The 22,185-nt window shown below is 49.4% G+C and overlaps 1 protein-coding gene across 5 annotated transcripts in view; it reads right to left on the bottom strand.

Annotated features, from left to right (window-relative positions):
• The window catches only part of tab2 (TGF-beta activated kinase 1 (MAP3K7) binding protein 2), a 35,357-nt gene extending 16,507 nt beyond the window's left edge, over positions 1-18,850 (bottom strand). For 3 of the 5 annotated variants that reach the window (XM_053686295.1, XM_053686318.1, XM_053686296.1), the window contains exon 1: positions 18,711-18,850. The gene's annotated coding sequence lies outside the window, so the exon portion shown is untranslated. Of the gene's footprint in view, positions 1-3,292; positions 5,850-18,710 lie in introns of those variants that run through there. The other 2 variants (XM_053686298.1, XM_053686311.1) reach the window with 1 other exon arrangement.
• Between the last annotated feature and the right edge of the window lie 3,335 nt (positions 18,851-22,185).

Raw genomic sequence — 22,185 nt, 5'->3', positions numbered from 1 at the left:
AGTGTATGGAGCGATTCAGGGAGTCGGGGTATCGAGCGATTCAGTGTATGGAGCGATTCAGGGAGTCGGGGTATCGAGCGAGTCCGTGTATGGAGCGATTCAGTGTATGGAGCGATTCAGGGAGTCCGTGTATCGAGCGATTCAGTGTATGGAGCGATTCAGGGAGTCCGTGTATCGAGCGATTCAGTGTATGGAGCGATTCAGGGAGTCTGTGTATGGAGCGATTCAGTGTATGGAGCGATTCAGGGAGTCTGTGTATCGAGCGATTCAGTGTATGGAGCGATTCAGGGAGTCTGTGTATGGAGCGATTCAGGGAGTCCGTGTATGGAGCGATTCAGTGTATCGAGGAGCGATTCAGGGAGTCCGTGTATCGAGGAGCGATTCAGGGAGTCAGAGTATACACCAGACTAAGAGTTAACTCCTGCTTAGCGGATTGGCTTCTCTGCAGCGTGTTTACCATCTGCTTATTAAAAAAACCTGATTTACAGAGCGAGGGCTCTCAGGCAGCTGCGCAGGATTCGGCCTGATCGTGCTGACTGTGTGAAAACTTATTTGGCAAACAGCATGCGCACACAGCCTGTTCATCGAGTTCTTGACAGGCTGGAATTTTCTGGCAGGGCCACCAGAGGAGCGTTTTCATGGGGATAACAACCGTGTAAATAACACAGAAAAACAACCTCCATACTTTCAGCTTTTTTTTGTTTATTTTTTAAATCGCACATTCACCAAAGCCTCCGCGTCTGTAGAGCGGGCGCGATTAAACGGCTAGTCCGCTATACACTTCAGACGTGATGCATAAAGATGGGGATGAAATGCTCTGGAGTGGGTGTGTCTTTGAGACGTATACATACGAATCAAAGCGTTTTGTCTTTGAAGAAAAGAGCTAAATTTAGATGAGGTCACGTTTGCGGTCACGTCTGCGGTCACCGCAGCAAAAATACGGAGATCTACTTTCACGTCAATCGGATTAGAGGTTTTTTTTTTTTTTTAAAGCAAAAAACAAAATGCTAGCATAAATTGGAAGGAATTAGCAACCATTAAGTGCAACGCTAACAGGTCCTTAACGCCGTGACGAGGGCGAGGCGACTCGTCTGAGGCACAGTACCTCTCCGACCGCAAATAAAGCCACCGTGGTGTGTCGGAGAGACGGCTGGCTGGACTTCAGAGCGTCTGCTGAGGAGAGTGGCGTAAAACGAGCTCCCGAGCAGCCTGTAAACGCTTTTACGGCGAAGCCTCCGTCACAGGGACACGCCGGACGTGACCGAGACACGCAGGAACGAACGCACACACACACACACTCTTCTAATTCACAACAGCACAAATAAGCCTAGTACTGCTGTTGATTCATTTTCTACATCGGCACTCGTGTTATCGTTTCTATAGCAACAGCCCGAGCGCCACGACTTCTACAGCGGACTGGCCTGTGAAGGAGTCTCCAGTGTCAGCGCTGTGAAACACTCAGACGGTCCGTACAGGATTTCGCAGAGCTTCTCGTGGTCGTCGCGGACGAAAACGCTCGGAAACGACTCGGACTGGCGGGACCGCAAGCGAGACCCTTTTTCGCTCTACTCGCGTTCGACGCACGTGAACGAGGGCTCTGACACTTTAAAAATCGCAGGCTCCTCCTCCGAATATTGCGGAGCTCGCGATTCGATTATGGGTGAAAAGCCACTTTTTTTGTTTTTATTAACCGGACAAGAGGGGAGGGGAAAAAAGCGGCAGGTGCAGGAACGGCCGTTCATAGCACTGCGAGGAAACGTACGATGACGTGAAACGTGACGGTAAACACATGACACGCACGACGTGTCATTTAATGCACGCAGAGACCAACGGCGGTGTTGTGAGGAGGATCACGCGAAAACAAATCGGTCGTGTTAACTTCCTTTCCGAACAGGAAGTTGGAAGTGTGGTTTTTGGGTTTCTCCTCGGGCCGTGTAGAAGTCTTGCGGAAGACGGAAGACACTACAGGACACGCCTACCGCTCCCCTTTCGGCTGTGGCTGAAGCGATGTGAACTTTACCCGACCCTGTGTGTGGATGTTGCTGAGCTCAGCACACAGCGTCAGGCGACTTCCTATAACGTACACGGAAGTGGATTTATCATACATCATATCATATACTCGCACGTTTAAAAGCCATACTCTCAGAAAATCATCATCATCATCGAAGCTGATTTGGAGTCGATCTCCGTTACTTTCTTCCAAAACCCTCAGAGCAAGTCATGAAAATGTAAACACACAACAATGCACTACACAGTAACTATTAATAAGCGTACAGAGCTGCTCTAAGTCTCTCTCTCTCACACACACACACACACACACACACACACACACACACACACACACACCCCTCCACTGGAGTCCTGCAAACAGCAGCATTGCTGCTAAATAAATAAATCCGAATGCGCAGTCAACAGGATGCATCTGGTCCACGTTAGCGGAATTACCAACCGAGGGGGAAAAAAGAAAGAGAAAAAAAAGAGAGAGAGAGAGAGAAGCTGAACAGCACGAGGGCACTCGCACAACCGAGCTGCCAGAGCGCTCATAAAGAAGATATTACTGCATGAGACGACGGGCTCTGGTCCAGCTCACACTGGCACACGGACAAGCAGGAACACACACACACGCACACACACACACGCGCACACACACGCGCACACACACGCACGCACGCACGCACGCACTCTGCCTGAGAGGCTCAAACTCTGGAGCGAAGTATCTCGGTGTTCACGCTCCGCTCAGATGTTTATATAAGAGGAATAACACACTGGGGGCTGTGCGGTTATGGGAGTATAATCAGTGACGATACGCTAACGGCCTAGAAGATGATTATTTGACTCTGACGGCACGTCCCCGAGTGTTTTATTCCTCTTATACAGCAGCAATCTCACAACCGTGACCGGTTCTGTTAGCTGACACAGCGGAGCGTGAACTCCGCTGTCCTGAAAACGTCCTGACACGGGAACGACGGTCGCCGCGGTTACTACAGAAACGACGGTCGCTGCGGTTACTACAGAAACGACACTTGTTAATATAGAACCAGTTGTTGTCATAGAGAAACCTTAGAGGTACAGCTTTACAGATACAGAGCTTCCACGATACAAGTTCCCGCGAGGGCACGGTTACTATAGAAACAACGCCGTATTAGGACATAAACGTGCGACTACAGTTACAGAAAACTAATCAACAACCTTCCAGACGATCAGAACTGCCGAGATCTTCTCAGCTCCGTAATACAAGACGCATAAGAAGGGCCGGTCGTAGCCCGGCGTTTCATTTTCCAGCACGACGTACCGCGCGCGTGGTCGCGAGCTGAAACAGGCCGGCGCAGATCCGTCCCGAGTCGGGAAACTGATAGATCGGCGACCCGGCGGCGCTGACCCGTCTCAAACTGCTGCGTGCGGGGAAACCAGTCCAGGATTAATCCAAAAGACGCGAGACGTGTCGTTTCGTGTCCTGAATAAGGCTCCCGAAGCGCGGTTCCTGGTTCTGACACACGTTCCGCTGGAGCCGCGTCGAGTCGAAACACGAGAAGGGGAAAGAAAGAAAGAAAAAAAAAAAAGGCCTGGAGCCATCGCGCAGCTTAAGTGGGACGATTCTCTGGCATTCCACGCACGTTTGGTTGAGCAAGATTTTCAGAAATGCTTCGTTGCGCACACACACACACACACACGCGCACACACACTTCCTTCCCACCCCCACCCCCTTCTATAATGGTTGCAGTCTCATGAGACATTTAAGTGGAAGAGTAATGAGCGCGAGTCGGTCCGTCTTCGCGAGTGAATGAACACGTGACACGTTCTAAACCAATAGGAAGGCAGATATGAAGAAGAGGCGGAGAGTAGGGGTGTGCATCAGGACCGTTCGACTTTAACGCCGTTAGACAACAACGTAAAACCGTGTTTATTAACGTGGACGTCGGGCGCCGTGTGTTTTTTTTTTTTTTTTAGTTTTTAATTTTAAGATCTGGAGAACTGGAGTGAAGTTTGAGGAACTGCCAGACGCACCAAGCTGCCATTCAGACACCTGAGGGGTGTGGTTGGTTTAGGCCACGCCCGCTTCGAGTTTCAATCCGTGTACTTCTAACGGTGGACGGATACCGACGTAGGTTTCGCAATTCCCCGAAATTCTTATTGTGAGAAGAAGAGGGGAAAACACCCCCCCCCCCCCCCCTCCTAAAACCCTCGATTAGACCAAACGGATTTTAATACGTTACTTTTTAAAAATTATTGTTTTATTACACGTTTTAATTTTTAACCGGCTCTGCGTCATTTTCCGCACTCTTGCTACAACGTAACCCGTGTTGTAACGTAACCATGACGACAAGCCTGAACCACACCTCCCGAGACGCGAAATCAAAATAAGAAAAAAAGAATAATAATAATAATGAATGACGCAGATTTGCGTGGCGGAAAAAGAGAAAAAAAAAGACAAGTTACAGGAAACGTCTTAATCAAAAGCGAATTAAATATAATTACACACAGATCTCTTCGGAGACTGAAGCAAAACAGCGAGCACGGGTTCTGGCGGAGAAGCCGACCTAGACGTTAGCGGCGGAGCGACGGCTACGCCGCGCTCCGAAACGGGCCGGGTCGGATCGCCGCGCCTTTCTTCCTGCTGGAGGATCATCAGTAGCATGGTTAAAGCCGCTCGGAGGAAAGGCAGAGCGCCGAGTCAGCGAGTGATTCACCGACAAAAAGCTGCCTGTAGAAAAGATCTTCCGCTGGGGAGGTATTTTTTAAAAAAAAATTTTAAACGATAAACATTCGGAGACGTATTTAAACTCGGTTATCAAGACACCGGCGGGTTTTTTTTCCCCAGGAACGGATAAACGACTCGCCCGTGTGCCTGACGCGACTCCCGAGAGTTCAGAGTCCTCGCCGTGTTCACGCACGGATTCACGGCGTGTCCGGTCGCGCGCGTTCGTTTATTTGACTTGTTCGGGACTCCCGGTTGCGTCGTAGGACGCGTCGGGTGGAAAGAATAAGCGGTAAATGAATGCATGAACGGCGCCGTTATCGTCATCGCGCGGGCGGGTTCGCGTGAAGGGAGCAAGCGTGTAATACGACGCAGAACCACAGCAGTGCTGCGGGGCGCTGGATGTGGTTACACGCCGGGCAACCGTGTAAAGACCGATTAGAGAGCTGGAAACCAGTAAAAGCTGCTCGCGGGGCGATGGGACGGAGTGAACGCGGTGAGGAATGATGGGAGGTATGAAGCAGGAGTATGTGGGTGGGTGTATGTTAGGAGAGAGAGAGAGAGAGAGAGAGAGCGCAGCGGCCAAAAACAGCCGTTCCTGGGATCGTTCCTGACTCTTGACTCGGAGCTCCTGCGAGGCTCCCGCTGCATCTGCCCCACGATCAGATTCCTTTCCCCGCGTGACTGGCACGCCGGAGTGTGTTTGTTGGCCGCGCAGCCAAGGATACGACCTCTGCCAGAGCACTTCCAGGTCCGAGCAGAAACCCTGAAGCCGCGCGAGTGTACGGAAACGCGACACCAAACAGTTTAAATGTTAATTACGACGAGATAGCGCCCCTCCCCCCAGACGGCCACAAATGAAAAATTCACCTCATTCCAAACACATCTGATGTGTATAGTTTGGCAGTCGAGCCACAAAACCAGCAAGAATTGGTTTATACAGGTTTTTGGCAGCCTCGTGCTCGACTTCGTTGGCGAATCGGCAAAGCGAGGCACCGACGATCTCCGCTACTTCCCCGTCCAAGCGTGATCTTTCTTCGTGACGTCTCGAGACACAGTAAGGGCTTTGATTATCCGCAGGTAGGAACTAAACTGGCCGCACAAGACTTGGCCACGGTCCGAGGCGATCGTTTCGGGTCCGTGGCGTCGCGGGGTCATAAATTTGCTTGGGAATTTATGAAACCGCCGTCTGAAATGGCGGCTCGGTGAAAACCGACAGTCGCGTGATGTCGTGAACGCGGGGCAAAGCGTCTACGTATCGGACTTGACAGAACGATAGTTTTAAGCTCAACAAATCCACACACACCCCGTGTAAAGCCGAGCTGAAACTACACGCGGCTTTATTCCAGGACTCAGACGGCTAGACAAATCTCCTCGTGCATGTGGATTTTATAATGATAGTCCAATAAATGCAAGTTAAATCATGAATTAAAGCACGCACAAAGCCTTTGGGTTAGGAAGGAAGAGTGTGTGTGTGTGTGTGAAAGAGAGAGAGAGAGAGTGTGAGAGCGAGAGCGAGCTGTAGCGGAAATGCTTGCAGCAGCTGCTAGGAGTATTACTCCCCACCTTGAGGCCAAGCAAAAGACAAATGGCAGCCAAGTCACGTGACGGCGCTGCGGAGGAGCGCGGCCATTGGTGGAAAAGCAGCCCGTGCCGTTTCTGTGTGAAACGTTCACTTAACACGCGTCTCTTAGCAACAGGGAAAGAGAAGCACTCGGTATAGCATGCCATGGAGGCACGGAGCCAAACGCCCCCAGACTCAGGGGGGCGGGGACAAAAAGAGTTTCAGGATTTTACACTAAACGTGCGTTTTGCACATAGAGCACTCAAACAAAGAGAGGTCAGACAGAGCTGAAATCAATCCTTAAACGAAGCCACCAATCGGACCTCGCGGACGTTAGCGGCGCAGTTAGTCTGGCTCGGGTACGGGACGTTGGCCACGCCCACCACCGCGGCGTCGCTCCTCTCCACTCCATGGGCAGAGACGGGCATGGATTAATAAAAGAGCCGGCGAGACCGGCACGAGTCAGACTGGCACAGGCAGGTGCGGCGGATCCTCTGGACGGCCACGTGCCAAACCACACACGGCGCCGGAGTCAAAACACACCGATGCGTTCCCGCCGGCTGCACTCCCAACTCCAAACCGACAAACGCCCGAGAGCAGCGGCACGCCACAGGATCGCTTTCGAGAGCAGGTGCGAGTGCTCGTTTCCGCTCGCGTGAGAAGATATCTCGCTTGTGTCACCCGTGTGTTAACCGTCGCGCCGGTTTTCGTTTGGGCGATCCCTACGCGTAACCGTCCCGCGCCTCTGTGCTGCGGCGACACAGCGCGCGCTCCTCGTCTTCGTTAGATCACGGGGCTACGCAACAGAGTTCTGCACGGTCTCCGGTTCCTATGATGTTCGACTCCGTGTGCGTGTGGAGAATTTGGTGGTAACACGTTCACACTCTCCAACCGCTTTAAAATTTCAACATAACTCTCTCTCTCTCTCTCTCTGTGTGTGTGTGTGTGTGTGTGTGTGTGTGTGTGAGAGACATGTCGACAGTAGGAACCCTGATCACACCCTGAACGTGTTTTAATTTCATAAGATCCGGACCGTTTACGACTTCCTGAGGCTTTTCGACCCTGTAGACGTCAGAACAGACCGGGCGGGCGTTTCACAGGAAGAGGAAGGAGAGAGTAAGCGATTGAGAAACGGAGAAATACACCGACGCCATAAGTGACTGGTGTTCTTAGGAGTCTGTAAGAAAGCTGAATTTCCAAGATTACAACACCACCACCGCCGCCGCCGCTCACGGCGAGTTTAATAACTACACCCAGACTCTGTGTAAACTCTGTTGCAGCAGACGACTGACGGGACTTTTCCCCATAAGCAGCAATTTCAGAACGAGATCCAATCTGACGCCTGGTTCATCCGGTCTGACCGATCGGACGTGGTGGTGAAAAAAATAACCTCTACGGGAACCGTCCTTTCCCCTTCGGTGAAATTCAATTCGGTGACCGCAAAGGCAGAGAGTCTACGGTATCGCCGTAGCAACGGGTTTATAAAAACCTTCGGACGTGCGCAATTCAAACCGAACGGCTTTACGATACCCGAAATGATTCGCGGCGATATTGCACTGCGAAAGTTCGGTCTGTGCAGGAAAAGCATAAATGCTCGATTTCTATATTTAACACCGAGAACAAAGTCATCCCTCATGTCTTCTTAAAGATCCTGTACGAGGGCGTACGGGTTCATCAGTAGCGTTAGACATGAGCTTGCTTGTCTGCATTTTTACAGACGCGGTGTGTGCGTGTGTGGGTGTGTGTGCGCGCTGACAGGTTGGCGGCGTGTGCGAGATCGGGCCAGCGCGTTCCCGCTGAGGAAGGCCGCGATCATGCTGAACCGTGGAAGACACAAGTGTACCTCTAAAATCTCGCTCCGATGGAACCGACGGCATGAGCGAAAACGCGGGGCTCTGGCGGGGAGACGCTCGGCAGCGCTGCCAGACGCCCGCACCGTTCTCTCCTCCGCTAAAACGCCTCTGAGATTAAAGGAGAAACTCAAGAGAGAGGAAAAAAAAAAAAAAAAGGCTTATCTGATTTCGGTTCTTAAGCTGGAAACGCTGGAGGAGCTTTCCGATGGATTAGCTATTGTGTACGTTCGCAGCGCTGTTGTGCAATGTGTTTTGGAAAAAGAGAGAGAGAGAGAGAGAGAGAGAGAGAGAGAGAGAGAGAGAGAGAGAGAGAGAGAGAGGGAGGAAGAGCGATTTCGAGGGAGAAGCTGGTGTGTCAGTTCGGCCCGTCCCCCGTTTGATGGGAAAATATGGCTTGTTTTCTAGCCCGAGGCTCGGGAGGTAGTGCTCAAAATGCACATCTCAGCACAGTCCAACACACACACACACACACACACACACACACACACACACACAAAGAGCAAAAATAGACACGAAGAGCGAGAGACTGACAGATGGAAAGAGAGCTGGAGAGACAAAGAGAAAGTCGTACAGAAAGAAAGAAAAAAATTGAGATTAAAAAAAAGGATAAAAAAAATTTAAAAAGCAAGACAAAGAAAGACAGAGACGGTGAAAGAGAGCGAGAGGAGGAGAGAGAGCAAGAGACACAGAAGGAAAGAGAGAGAGAGACAGGGTGAGAGAGAGAGAGACACAGAAGGAGAGAGACGACAGATAGGGAGAGACAGGGTGAGAGAGAAAGAGCGAGAGAGACAGACAGACAGAGCGAGAGAGAGAGAGAGAAAAGGGAGAGAGCACAAGAGATACAGGAGGAGAGATACAGAGAGAGAGAGAAAGAGAGAGAGATGACAGGATTGCAGTAGAGAGGATGGACGGATGGACAGAGCCAGCGTGCTGCTGAACTCTTCTGATTCAATGACACTGTCGAATCAGCAACACAACAGTACTCGCGCACTCGCTCGCACACTCGCTCGCACTCCTCGCTCGCACACTCACGTAAACCGACAGAATAACTCCAGGAGGAAAAATAAACGAGTGACTTTTCATGAACCGTGAGCTCTTATTTATTGGGATTATTCTTAAAACTGGAAGACACTAAGCTGAACTCTCTGTTCTCGAGTGCTTCCATTACTCCTACGCTGGTGACCTGGGAACGTGCAGGTGTCCATTTATGCACCTTAAATCATTTCTTTAGCCCCCGCCACGGATTCCCGACGGTGTGTTAGCTAAATTAAACACCGTGACAGCGTTAAAGTATCGTGGCGTGATATTTCTGTCCTCGCCGCCCGCGTGCCGCTTCCAGAGGAACGTCTCCAAAGGAAGAGGAACGGGGTGAACTCCGAGTGTCTGCGGGATTGCGCCGTTTACCAGACTATAAACGGCGCGGATTCAGTCTGCTGCTGAAATGGTTGCCAGTTGCACTGAAAATACCACGCTGGGTGTGTGTGTGATTTCTAAACTGGTGGCTCGTTGTCTAAATCACACTTATGACGCACGACACATCTCCGTTTAGTACTCAGAGCTTTTTCTTTAAGCAGCCAGTGGAAGGGATGAAACCTGGAGCAGGCGACTGCACAAACATCCAGCTGCAGCTTCACCTGCATTCACTCGTCCCGAGTCCGCAGACAAACGGGATATTCCCCCTTGCTTTTTTTAAACTCAAGGTGAAGACAAGAGTACAACGGAGAATGTGACAGGTACGGCCCTGGGCCTCTCTGTCTCTCCATCTCCGTCTCTCTCTCTCTCTCTCCGTCCCTCAGTCTCTCCCTCCCTCCCTCCCTCTCACTCTCTCTCTCTCCCCAACCTCTCCATCTCTCTCTCTCTCTCTCTCTCCCCGTCCCTCAGTCTCTCCCTCCCTCTCCATCTCTCTCTCTCTCTCTCCCTACCTCTCCATCTCTCTCTCTCCCTCCCTCCCTCTCCGTCCCTCAGTCTCTCCCTCTCCGTCTCTCTCTCGCTCTCAGTCCCTCAGTCTCTCTCTCTCTCTCCCCGTCCCTCAGTCTCTCCCTCCCTCTCCATCTCTCTCTCGCTCTCAGTCCCTCAGTCTCTCTCTCTCTCTCCCCGTCCCTCAGTCTCTCCCTCCCTCTCCATCTCTCTCTCTCTCTCTCTCTCCCTACCTCTCCATCTCTCTCTCCCTCCCTCCCTCTCCGTCCCTCAGTCTCTCCCTCCCTCTCCATCTCTCTCTCTCTCTCCCTACCTCTCCATCTCTCTCTCCCTCCCTCCCTCTCCGTCCCTCAGTCTCTCCCTCTCCGTCTCTCTCTCTCAGTCCCTCAGTCTCTCTCTCTCTCTCCCCGTCCCTCAGTCTCTCCCTCTCCATCTCTCTCTCTCTCTCAGTCCCTCAGTCTCTCTCTCCGTCTCTCTCTCTCTCTCCGTCTCTGTCCCTCAGTCTCTCTCTCCGTCTCTCTCTCTCTCAGTCCCTCAGTCTCTCTCAGTCCCTCAGTCTCTCCCTCTCCGTACCTCAGTCTCCCTCTCTTTCCCTGTCCCACAGTTTCTCTCTCTCCGTCTCTCTCTCAGTCCCTCAGTCTCTCTCTCGTTCTCCCTGTCCCAGTCTCTCCCTCTCCGTCTCTCTCTCTCTCTCTCTCTCTCAGTACCTCAGTCTCCCTCTCCCTCCCCGTCCCAGTTTCTCCCTCTCCGTCTCGCACTCTCTCAGTCCCTCAGTCTCTCTCTCGCTCTCCCTGTCCCAGTCTCTCCCTCTCCATCTCTCTCTCTCAGTACCTCAGTCTCTCTCTCTCCCCATCCCACAGTTTCTCCCTCTCAGTCTCTCTCTCTCTCAGTACCTCAGTCTCTCTCTCTCTCTCCCCGTCCCTCAGTCTCTCCCTCTCCGTCTCTCTCAGTCCCTCTCTCTCTCTCTCCATCCCTCTCTCTTCCTCTCCGTCTCTCTCTCTCCCTCTGTTCTTTAATAAATAAAATCCACACACACACACACACACACACACACACACACACACACACACACACACACACACTTCATCCTCGGGCAAAACGAGGCGTTATAATGACACTGTTGTTGCCAGACAGAGGAGAACCACACATGCACGCGCATCAACAAAAGAGGAACTCGATCCTCTGCACACTTTAACATCAAATGTGGCTGAACCGAGCCCAGAGCGCAACACACACACACACACACCCCAATTTATCAATAAACTTTCCACAGAAACGCAGTTATGTTTGGAGCAGGGGGCGCTGGTAATTAACTCGTAGGGTAAAGATGTTAGCCAATCGTAGCAGTGGGCGGTTACACTTAAGTCTGAAAGGTAAAGGAACACCGCAAAAAAAAACTTTACTAATATTATAATTACACCTCGGGGAAGGTTTGTGAGAAAGAGAGGTGTGAGGGAAAGGAGAAAAAAAAAAAAAAAAAAAAAAAAAAAAAAACACACAACCCATGCCATGACCCCTTTATAGCTTTGCCTCTGACACTGGAGACGCTTTCCGTAAAGTTGTTTCGGCGAGTTTGACAGAAAAAAAGTGCTGAGAGTCAGAACCCAGGCGCCGTGCTGTTAACACCCTGCGAGGTCAGTATTATATCATCGGCCCTGATTAAGGCAAAGTGGGGGGTGGGTGGGTGGGGGGGGGTGGGGGTTATAAAACGGATAACGCTCTTCGTACAGGTTCAACTGACCGCAAATTGAAACACTCGAAAACACGACGCACGTTCATGTGTGAAGATGCTCTTAATATTAAACTTCTGCAAAACCAGAAGCCCAAAGCACTGAGGGATTCTTAGCACCAGAGCTTCTGCGCGACACGGTGCCACGTCTCGGTCGAACCCCTCTGACGAGTGCCACTTTAGACGGGAGGAGACGCTGCTCTGGTATTCCCACAACGTGTTTCTTATCTACAGATCAGGTGTGCTTCCTCCACACTGCTGAGGCAGTGACAGATACACCAACAGATAACATAAAACCCAGCTGAGACAGACAGACGGACAGAGAGAGAGAGAGAGAGAGAGAGAGAGAGAGAGAGAGAGAGACAGCGAGAAAGAGAGGGACGGGGACAGACAGACAGGGGGGAGGGGGAGAGAGAGAGACAGACAGCGAGAAAGAGAGGAACAGGGACAGAGACAGAGGTTGGGAGAGAGAGAGAGAGAGAGAGAGAGAGAGAGAGAGAGAGAGAGACAGACAGCGAGAAAGAGAGGGACAGGGACAGAGACAGAGGTTGGGAGAGAGAGAGAGAGAGAGAGAGAGAGAGAGAGAGAGAGAGAGAGAGAGAGACAGACAGCGAGAAAGAGAGGAACAGGGACAGAGACAGAGGTTGGGAGAGAGAGAGAGAGAGAGAGAGAGAGAGAGAGAGAGAGACAGACAGCGAGAAAGAGAGGAACAGGGACAGAGACAGAGGTTGGGAGAGAGAGAGAGAGAGAGAGAGAGAGAGAGAGAGAGAGAGACAGACAGCGAGAAAGAGAGGGACGGGGACAGAGACAGAGGTTGAGCGAGAGAGAGAGAGCGAGAGAGAGAGACAGACAGACAGAGAGGGGGAGAGAGAGAGACAGACAGACAAACAGAGAGAGAGGGAGAGAGAGAGACAGACAGACAGACAGAGAGACAGACAGAGCGCGAGGCAGACAGAGTCAGCCATGTTGAGAGACTCTGGCAGGGGCATCAGAAACACCACGAATGGAAAAATAAGCAGCGGCGCGACAGAAGCAGACCGCTCTGACAGACAGATATAGGGAAGTGTTGGTCTGAAGGATTTAACGAGCGAGCGGTTGATGAGGGGGAAACAGATTTCAAGAGGCACGCCGAAGCTCGCGCTGCAGAACACACAAACCTCAAAACAAGTCTGTCAGGATCCCCACCGCCCCGCGCGCAGCACTTATTAACCCTAATATTCTTCTGCGACTCACTCTCTCCTGGTAAAAGTAACGCAGGAAGGGAAGGAAAAGTGTGCGCGTGTGTGAACATGATGTACCTTCACACAGACGTGCAGCTACGCTCCTAAAAGCTAACAAGAACTCACCTCGTACCGTTTGGTAAACTCGGCACGATTCAGTAGGGCTGGAGCGACCAGAGAAAGAGCGCAAACACGCTAAACCTCCATCGCCACGTCAGCGCGAGAGGTACAAAGGCTTATTCCACAGCACTGAGTTCTCAAACCTGATTGGTCAGAAGGTGTTGATTCGTTTTCTATAACGGCAGCTTCTGACAGCTGCAAATCACCGGTTTATATTAACGTGCTCTTTCTGATACTTTATCTTTTCTATGGTAACAGCTCATTCACATGGACTACGGTGGACGCACCATGCGACAGCGACAGAGCGAAAGCAACAAAGCGACAGCGTGAGAGTGAAAAAGCGACATTGTTCGAGCGCAACAGAGCAACTGTGAGTGAGAGAGCATCAGAGCGAGAGCGAGAGAGCATCAGAGCGAGAGCGCGACAGCGGGAGAGAGCGAGAGCGCGACAGCGGGAGAGAGCGAGAGCGCGACAGCGGGAGAGAGCGAGAGCGCGACAGCGGGAGAGAGCGAGAGCGCGACAGCGGGAGAGAGCGAGAGCGCGACAGCGGGAGAGAGCGGGAGAGCGCGCGTGTGAGAGCTCCAGAGAGCACGTGTGAGAGCGCCAGAGAGCGCGTGTGAGAGTGCGTGCGAGTGTGAGAGAGCGCGTGCGAGTGAGCGAGAGAGCGCGTGCGAGGGAGCGAGAGAGCGCGTGCGAGGGAGCGAGAGAGCGCGTGCGAGGGAGCGAGAGAGCGCGTGCGAGGGAGCGAGAGAGCGCGTGCGAGGGAGCGAGAGAGCGCGTGCGAGGGAGCGAGAGAACGCGTGCGAGAGAGCGCGTGCGAGAGTGGGAGAGAACGAGTGGGAGAGAACGAGTGGGAGAGAGCGAGAGAGAGCGTGTGGAGCAAACGTGAGAGAGCGAGAGCATGAGAGCGTGTGGAGCAAACGTGAGAGAGCGAGAGCATGAGAGAGTGAGAGAGCAAGTGTGAGAGCGAGTGTGAGAGCGAGAGTGCGCGAGAGCGAGTGTGAGAGCGAGAGTGCGCGAGAGCGAGTGTGAGAGCGAGAGTGCGCGAGAGCGAGTGTGAGAGCGAGAGTGCGCGAGAGCGAGTGTGAGAGCGAGAGTGCGCGAGAGCGAGTGTGAGAGCGAGAGTGCGCGAGAGCGAGTGTGAGAGCGAGAGTGCGCGAGAGCGAGTGTGAGAGCGAGAGTGCGCGAGAGCGAGTGTGAGAGCGAGAGTGCGCGAGAGCGAGTGTGAGAGCGAGAGTGCGCGAGAGCGAGTGTGAGAGCGAGAGTGCGCGAGAGCGAGTGTGAGAGCGAGAGTGCGCGAGAGCGAGTGTGAGAGCGAGAGTGCGCGAGAGCGAGTGTGAGAGCGAGAGTGCGCGAGAGCGAGTGTGAGAGCGAGAGTGCGCGAGAGCGAGTGTGAGAACGAGAGTGCGCGAGAGCGAGTGTGAGAACGAGAGTGCGCGAGAGCGAGTGTGAGAACGAGAGTGCGCGAGAGCGAGTGTGAGAGCGAGAGTGCGCGAGAGCGAGTGTGAGAGCGAGAGTGCGCGAGAGCGAGTGTGAGAGCGAGAGTGCGCGAGAGCGAGTGTGAGAGAGTGAGTGTGAGAGAGCGAGAGAGTGAGTGTGAGAGAGCGAGAGAGTGAGTGTGAGAGAGCGAGAGAGCGAGTGTGAGAGCGCGAGTGTGAGAGCGAGAGAGCGAGTGTGAGAGTGAGAGCGCGAGTGTGAGAGAGCGAGTGTGAGAGCGAGAGAGCGAGTGCGAGAGTGAGAGAGCGAGTGTGAGAGAGCGAGAGTGTGAGAGAGCGAGAGTGTGAGAGAGCGAGAGTGTGAGAGAGTGACAAAGCGACATTGTGAGAGCGAGAGTGACAAAGCGACATTGTGAGACAGCGACAGAGGGAGAGAACGACAGAGGGAGAGAACGACAGAGGGAGAGAGCGAAAACAACAAAGCGACATCGTATGAGAGCGACAGTGGGAGAGCGACAAAGCAATATTGTGAGAGCGAGAGAGCGACAGAGTGAGTGTGAGAGAGTGAGGTACAGCATGACAGAGTTAAACAGAAAACCAGACAGCGTGTAAGAGAGAGACAGCGACAGCACGAGAGAGTGGCAGCGTGGCAGCGTAAGAGCGACAGAGTGACCGTGTAAGAGAATGACAGTGTGACTGTGAGTGTGACGCCGTGAGAGGGCGACGGCGTAGGAGAGCAATGTTGTGAGAGAGACGGCATGACCGTGTGAGAGAGTGGCAGCGTGACTGTGTAAGAGAGTGACAGTGTGAGAGAGTGGCAGCGTGACCGTGTAAGAGAGTGACCGTGTGAGAGAGTGACCGTGTGAGAGAGTGACCGTGTGAGAGAGTGACCGTGTAAGAGAGTGACCGTGTAAGAGAGTGACCGTGTAAGAGAGTGACCGTGTAAGAGAGTGACGGCATGACCACGTAAGAGTGTGACAGTGTGAGAGAGCGACAGCGTGAGCACGCGACAGCGTGAGCGAGAGCGACAGCGCGGCAGCGTGAGAGACTAGCAGCGTGACGGCGTAAGAGAGCGACAGCGTGAGAGCGCGACAGCGTGGCAGTGCGAGACAGCGACAGCGCGAGAGAGTGGCGGAGTTAAATAGATCCCCAGACAGAGTTAAAACATAAATAAAAACATAAATAACTGAACGTCTAAATCACGATCTAATTCACAGGCTTTCTCTAACGCTCACCTGCGTTACTGTTTAACTCTGAAGCCAAAAATTGGGAGCAGGATGTAAATAAAAAGGTTTAAATGCCACCAGTCATCACAGTCATTAAAAATAAAACCCTCCTCCAGATCAGGGCATCTCGCGCATACGAGCGTTTTATTTAGACGATGGTTTTTTTTTCATTAGGGTTGATTTTGATTATAAATGAGACTCGAGCGTATCTTCCAGTGCGTATCTTCAGTTTATAAGAATGTTGTTTTAGAAAGTAGTAGGGTTTTTAAAGAAAATGGATATATTAATTACTGATATAGTATTGATCAACCAGCTGAGACTCAACGCTGCACGCACACGTGTCCGAGTTCAGTAATCAACACTCGCGCGACAGCCTTCGTTGCCACCCGTAATAAACACGGATCCCTTTCTCGCCAGCCCGCTGCGTTCGGCCATCACGCCGTAGGATCGGTCGGAGGAGTCCCTCGACATAGTCGTTTCGATCCGTCGCTTTACGGTCGTACCTAATCTGCGCAGAATTGGGGAAATATACAAAATTGTTAGGTTGTTTTTCTTTTAAACGACAGTCACGCCGTTGCTCGCCACTGTCCGGTAAATCACGGCTCGTGTGTGTGTGTGTGTATATGTGGAAAATGAACGGACGTCTGTCGCTACGTTGCTCGCCGAGGACGTCTGTACGGAGAATCGGTTAGGTAGTAAAGCTTTGCCCAAGTCGCTGCTCACTTCAGGGAAATTTTAAGATAATTACAAGGGAATCAAAACATCATTTAGGAAACACATCCGACAAAAGGCCTTACACTCGCCTCAAAAACCTCACACACACACACACTCACACGTGCTTATTAACACCGCGCTGACGTCAAATTCTACACGCACGTCCCACTTTAATCGGCGCCGTGCAGAACAGCTCGCTCTTGGGATTAACATCTTATTCATCACTGCAAGCTTCTCTTAATTAACCGAGAGGTCAACTCTTTGCTTAATTAAATGTCACGGACCGCGAGGAGAGACGGCGTACGCGTCACCTCGGCAAACGAAACCGAAATACAAACAAGGACATCCGTAGTGAGCCCGAGTTTTACCTTCCTACGTGGAAAATCAAAGCAAAGTAAATAAAAATACATATAGTGCGGTCGAACGAGACGTCACGTAAACCTGGCTCGTATCACTCGAGCTACGTAACGGGACGCTTTATTACCCTTTATTATCCAGCAAACGCCGCGGTACGGCCGTATCTCAGTGCTCTGGGAAAACCCGGCATGACTCGACAATAAAACATCGATATCCCGGTCGATTCTGTCCGGAAACACGTTTCCGGGAATACAGCGTAGATGTCGTGACCCTTGATCATTAAACATCCAAATAAAATCCACGTGATCTTCGACGACCTTCAAGCACGTCCTGTTCGGTTCGCGTTGTTTAACTACGTTACCCACAATGCCGCTCCGACAGCTTGTTTTCGCCTTCGTCTCATCTCTAATTAAAGACGGCGCTGCGGCGGCGCTTTAGTGCCGCTTTAGCCTCAGCTCTCTCTCCTCGTCTTGCGGCTTCTCGTCTCCGACTCCTAGATCGTCAAGCCTCTGCGTCATAGAGCTGCAATGCATCCTGGGACGTTAAGAGCCTGCACCGCTGCTCCTACGCCGGATGTCTCGTCAATACGGACGGCGCGAAGCCAGAAAAGACACGAGCGTGACGACGTATAACCGCTAACTTCTCACGTCTCGTGTGGAGTTTAACTTCCAGAACGTTATACACGGAGCGTGCAGCTGCATCCGTAAACCGACCGGCGATGACATCGTGAAAAGGGGCGGAGCGAGCAACAAACCAGAGCCGTAAGATTAGACTGCAATTCTGCTTCGTTTCTATTATTATTATTATTATTATTATTACAATAATCAATAAAACATACCACACCACATTTGCTGCCGATTCGAAAAGTAAAAAGGTAATCAAATTATTATTGTTAATTTTTTTTTTTTTTTTTAAACACGCATCACGAACGAATACGACAATTATTTCTCCTCATGATTGTTCCATTTTTAAGCGCTTTAGAAATTGCATCGTGCACGGTACGTTTTAAAAATATTTTACAAGTAATAAAAAGACATAAAACTAATAATAAAATGCCACAGAGACTAGGAGTTAAAGTGAAGAGTAGAAATTCATTTGCTGCAGCTGTAAACGCTTTCTGGAACTTTCTGTATGAAAACTTTTTTTTATTTATTTTTATTTTACTATTGCTTGCACAGTATTTTTACCCAACTACCTATAAAGCTTATTATTATTACTATTATTAATGATCTTCTTATTCTTCTTCTTCATGACATGACACCACAACATGAGGACTTCACAAGTGTAGAATGTGACATGACAGACCGAGATGAACCCCAAACACTTCCATAATAACAAACTAATAACAAAACGTCCTGTAATCTATTATATAATCATATATAAATATCATTTCACACTCTAAATTCTGACATTAAATTAGGTAATTAAAATAAAATAAACAGACATCCCCATGCATATGCACGAGCTGTAGAGACAGGAGAGATTAGCAGAAAGCTAAGCTCAGTGCGGACGTTTAAAACAAAAACAAAAACAAAAAAGCCTGCATTTAAACTAAAAAATAAATAAATAAAATGAAATAACGTTTAAACACACATTTATAAACATTCCAGACTTTTCCAGACGAGCTACAGAGCTGTGGTTTGCTATAAATCCGTCATGTGGAAAACTTTTTTTCCAGCTGAAGTTTTTTTTTTTTTTTTTTTTTTGCACACAGCTTCAAGCTAACAGGAGGGGGAAAAAACGACAGTTTACTTTTAGGCCTGATAAATAGTTCGCTTTCTTTCGAACAAAGTTTATATTTTTACAAAATATCTTAACAATGAAGGTTGTTGTGGGTTTATTTGGGGTTGTTTTTTTTTTTGTTTGTTTTTTTTTTACCGTGTCCGTGTCCGCCGCCGCTCCCCGGGCCGCCTTCCACACCAGAACCGCCCGAGAACCAGGCTTCTTCTCTCCGTCTCAGTGTCAGTGTCAGGGCCGGGCAGGAGGAGGAACTCGGAGCCGGGCCTAAGTGCGCTGAGGACGGCGTAACTTTACTTCAGAGTCCGGGGGGGACACCGAGTCCATCCGTCAGCCGCCCGCTCAATGTTTCACCCACTCGGGGATTTCGTTCCTTTCTTTATTTTGCGTTTCTTTTATAAATAAGAAACAGTTAGACGACTTTTCTCCTTCTTCTTCTTTTAATCCTCACGCTGTTTTATTTTCTCCTCTATCCCCCCCCCACGGTCTTTTCTTTTCTCGTCTTTTTTTTTTCTCTTTTTTTTCCTCGCTTCCGACACATACGAATCAAAATAACTGTCGCGCAATATGGCGGCCGCACGCGCGGCTCTCGCGAGACTTCACTCTTTCTTAAAGGACCCGCGCGAGCAGGAAACGCGTTTCTTCAGCTATTGAAGCTAAGCTAATTTTTTTTTTGTTTTTTTTTTTAAACCAAGATAGAGTAACGCTCACAAAATGGTACACTTTTTTTTTTTTTTTTTTTTTTTTTTTTATCTTTGAACGGACAAAACATTGGTCAGAAAATTAGCAAAGAATTAAACAAATACACTCCTGAGAACAGTTTTTGTGGGGGGAATAAAAAAAAGCTAGAAAACTGGGGAATTCACTTATATGTATGTAAGAATTCTGGTACGCGAAGGGAAAATCGTCGTCATGATTAAAATGTACGGTGTACAATTCAAACGAACACATGTCTGGGTGTATAAAATGAAAATAAAGTTTTTAAAAAAAAATTCATTAAAAAAAATTTAAATAAAATTTTTCCACAAGTTCACCCACAATGCGTAAAAATCAGAAGAAATCAGAATCTCTCCCATACTAAGTTACTTCACCTCTGTTTAATTCTTTCTAATTTCCTGACTAATGATTTGTTGTTAAAACTATTAAAAGCTTATTATTTTGGAACCCCCCCCCCCTTATTTTTTTTCTTCCCCAGGAGTGTACGACGTGAATACACCAAAAAAAAAACTTCACACGTTTCTAAAAAAATGTCAAAGCTATGTTTTTTCCAACTCCTACTCGCTGTAATTTTGTCTTTACAGCTAGTTTTATTGGCTAATAATCAACTTCATACACTAAACCAAGTCTAGCTAAGACCGCTTATTTTAGTTGTTTTCAATTGCACATATGTTAATATATAACTGTATAAACATTGACGGTTTAATAGAGAAGCAGTGCCGAGACAGAACAGACGTGCATGCTAATTCCCGGCCGTGTATTAATCTGTAGTAAGCGTTACCATGACGTAACAACTTGGAGTACGCCGCAGTGCGGTTGAATGCTCGAATCTGATTGGTCAGACGGTGTGCGTTATTTGTATGCGTTATTTTATGGCAGCTGTAATGTAGGTGAGAACACAATCTAACTTGTCTTGGACCTTCTACGGCATTAGATCTAACTGTTCTTACCAACCATTATTTATAATGTACACACTAATGTCTAAATTTTATGCATTTAAAAGTCATTTGTGGAATATTACAACTAGCCTTCATTGAATTCGGAGCTCCCCTTAAACCCATTTTGCGCCACACTGCAGCCGAGCCTGGCCCGGTTACCGTCGCTTGCTAACACCTTTCATCTATTGTGAGAAACCGTTTGGAAAGACCAGCACGCATTTGTTTCTCTGTCAGCTGGGCGGATACTTGGCATTTGGCATTTTGAGTCCAACACACACACACACACACACTCACAGAGTAACCCACAGAGACCTTCTGACACACAAAGCGTGGGGAAAAAAGAGTCGTTCCCCCCAACACCGCACCCAAACCTACCCCCAGCAGATGAGAGGAAAATCTGTCCAGTACCTTTAGTTGTTTGTCTTATCCACTGACTCAGCAAAACAGAATCCTGAGAATCCTTTACTCACACACGCTGACTCCTAGGAACTTGTGTGGGTGGCATGATCGCCTTGCACTCTGTTTCCAGCTCTCGCTCTCTCTCTCTCTTACACATGCTCGTATTTGATGAGTCACGCTCTGGGTTCCCAACAAAGAGGCTTTTGAGCGACGGCTCGACCCGCTGTCCAGCACAGGCTGTAACCGAGTTGGCCGGCGCTTTCACAGAAACTCATCAACCTGCTCGTAGCGTACCTGCCAAACCAAAGGTCTCCCTTCTACACAGTGCAAAAAAAAACAAATAATAGTAATAACAACAAAGTTATATGGTATTAAAGGAATCCTAGTGTGTTAAACCAAATTTCTGTCCACTGCATCAGATTTGGGCAAGATTACCTGTACTGAATTATTTTTTGTTCGTTGGTCCTTGTAGATCCGTCTGCGCTACGACAAAAAAAAAAACTCCTGCGCAATGCTGAAGTGGTGCATCAGGTATCATTGCAACCTCATAGCTTCAGGGTCCACAGGGTTCGATCCTGAGCTCGGGTTACTGTCTGAATGGAGTTTCACATGTTCTCCCAGTCCATGTGGGTTTCCTCCAGGTTCTCTCAATTCTCGAAATGACAAAATGTTCCTGTAGATCTTCCGAACTAATTCTGCTGCCACCACCATGAGTTCCATCAGCAATAAAGATGAGTGAGAATGTTCCAGAAGCAACCACGCAAATCCCAAGCCATGACACTACCTCCACCATGTTTCACAGAAGAGCTTGCACGTTTTGGATCATGAACAGATCCTTTCTTTCTGCACACTTTAGTAGAGGTTCATCTTGGTCACCGCAACCCTCACTAGGATAAACTGCAAAGTGAAAAGATAATTATTGCGGAATCTCAGTTCTCTGTAACGCATGAGCCCGACCTGCATGTTTCTTAAAATGTAAATCAAGGGAAAATTTTTAAAAAACCGCCATTTTTATTTGTAGGCTTTCTCGAACTGTGCGTCCTCTTGGCGAGTTAAAAGCGACGGTTCAACTTATTTGTTAATTAGGTAGCCACTGTAAGTTGACAGAAATAAAATTGATATATTTAAAAATCTGTCATTTTATGTTTAAAAGGTTCGGTTTGTAATATGTGCCTGCTTCGGTCTCACTTAATTGTTAGACAATACTACAATACACTCGTATGATGATGGATACATGTTAAAAGGACTCCCAGGTACAATTAAGCTTTGGGTCAGTGTGAACGTATGTGTATGTGTGTGTGTGTGTGTGTGTGTGTGTAATGTGGTCAGGAATCTGCTCCCCCTCTAATCCCCGTTAGTGATCAGACACATGAGACAGAACATTCCAGAAGCTGACACCGGCCCTCGCGGGATCACGGCGACTCCGTAACGCTAATCCCAAGCAGAAACATTCCACCACAGACACGCTGTTAAAAGGTTATGTTTAATGTCATTAACGAGTGCTGGTTGTTTTATTTATTTATTTATTTATTCATTCCTCATCATTAACTTTAATGTTTGCT

Source organism: Ictalurus punctatus, chromosome 2 (assembly GCF_001660625.3).
Source record: "Ictalurus punctatus breed USDA103 chromosome 2, Coco_2.0, whole genome shotgun sequence".
In the NCBI taxonomy this organism is placed as follows: Eukaryota; Metazoa; Chordata; class Actinopteri; order Siluriformes; family Ictaluridae; genus Ictalurus; species Ictalurus punctatus.
The sequence above is the reverse complement of the archived record's forward strand: the minus strand, read 5'-3'. Positions and strand labels throughout refer to the sequence as shown.